The sequence below is a fragment of the Theropithecus gelada genome, unplaced genomic scaffold (assembly GCF_003255815.1).
Source record: "Theropithecus gelada isolate Dixy unplaced genomic scaffold, Tgel_1.0 HiC_scaffold_8540, whole genome shotgun sequence".
NCBI classification, from domain to species: domain Eukaryota; kingdom Metazoa; phylum Chordata; class Mammalia; order Primates; family Cercopithecidae; genus Theropithecus; species Theropithecus gelada.
The window spans coordinates 1-1,876 of NW_020265285.1; the positions used below are offsets into that span (position 1 = coordinate 1).

The following is a 1,876-nucleotide window of genomic DNA, read 5'->3' on the forward strand; positions in this document are numbered from 1 at the left end:
CTGTTCCATTGATCTATGTGTCTATTTTTATACCATGTTGTTTTGGTTACTATAATCTTGTACACTGGCTATGTTAGACAAGAGTGTTCTTTCAGAACACAGCTTGGCTGTGATTTTCCACATTTTTGTTTCACTGTAACAGTTTGCACATCTTGTGCTAGAAAATAATTTTCCACAGCTTATGTCAGCTCAAGTTCTGAATTATTTCTTTGTGCAACTTGTTCTACTCTGGGTGTGGACAATTTATTTGCATCTGGGAATAATTCAATAGATGCATTCTCTAAAATGTCACTGAGATATTACACTGCTTTATTCTATTCTGTCTTCTGGGAGTTGAAAGACTTCATTTTCTTTTTAGTTTGAGGTGACTTCTTTGCCAAAACCTCTTGTTCAGGATTTGCCTGAACTAAATTTGTAGATACTTTTGATTTCTCCCAATCATTACAATCTTACAATAGAGTAAGAAGACAAGTCTGTTGGTTCAATTCAATGTTTCCAGTAATGCTAAATATCTCTGTCAAGATTTAATGTTTCTATGTATGTAAACTCCAGCTGTTTCTGAAATTTATCAGCCTTCACCTGATTCTGATCAAAAAGACTTTATTCTCAGAAGTGCTTCTGTAAGTAACACCAAAATATTCACTAAAAGAGGCAAGCACATTCCTATCAGCTTTAAACTGGTCTCCAGTTTTCAGTAACACTTTCCTCAAGTTTCTTTAAGTGCACACTTGTAGCCTTCTCAAAGGCTATCAGAATTTACTAACAGTCTCCTCAAGAAATTTTAGGCTTTCAGTGACACTTTCCTCAAAGTTCTTGCAGCTTCCTTCCACTGTGAATGCCACTCCAACTTTTTAGATTTTTACAATGGCAGCATCTCATATCCATGTACCAAAATCTGTATTAGTTACTTACTACCATGTAATAAATTGCCCTAGAAGTTAGCAGCTTTTAAAAAACAATAAAATATTGGCCGGGTGCGGTGACTCATGCCTGTAATCCTGGAACTTTGAGAGGCTGAGGAGGGCAGGTCACCCTGAGGTCAGGAGTTTGAGACCAGTCCAGCCAATATAGCGAAATTCCGTCTCTACTAAAAATACAAAAATTAACTGGGTGTAGTGGCCCATGCCTGTAATCCCAGCTACTCAGGAGGCTGAGGCAGGAGATTCGCTTGAACCCAGGAGTCAGAGGTTGCAGTGAGCTGAGTTCGTGCCACTGCACTCCAGCCTGGGCAACAGAGCAAGACTCCATCTCAAAAACAACAACAAAAAACAATAAAACCAATAAACAGTTACAATTTCACAGTTTTCTATGGATCAGAAATTTGGGAGCATATAGTTAGGAAATTGTGGCTTGGCTGTCTCATGGGGTTGCAGTTGTCAACTGGGGCTGCAGCCAATTGAAAACAGGAAGGACATGCTTAGAAGATAACTTACTTATATGGCTGGTGTCAGTGCTAACTGTCAGCAGGAGGCCTCAGCTTTTCTCCATAGGGCTGAGTATTCTCATGACATGACGACTGCCTCCCCACATAGAAAGTAACAGTGTATTTTATGACCTTGGGAGTCTCAGAAGGCACACATAGTTATTTTCCCAATATCCTATTGGTTCTCAGGTCAACCCTATTCAGGGTTGGTCAGGGTCAAGAGGTGCTCGCTACAACGGTCAGATGTGGAGGATAATAGGAAATGCATTTAATATCTTGAAAACTAGCAAAAGAAAAAAAAAGGAAAGGATTAAACATGTATCCTGCATTTCTTTTGTAAACTGCATCTAAAATATAAGGGAAAAGACTGAAAGTAAACGAATGAAATATATATATATTTTTAATGAAATATATATTTAATATATTTAATATTAAATATATTTAATTTTATTT

At 37.6% G+C, this 1,876-nt stretch overlaps 1 pseudogene; it reads right to left on the bottom strand.

Annotated features, from left to right (window-relative positions):
* Positions 1-50: 50 nt before the first annotated feature.
* Positions 51-677, bottom strand: LOC112618043 (annotated as a pseudogene).
* Positions 678-1,876: the final 1,199 nt, after the last annotated feature.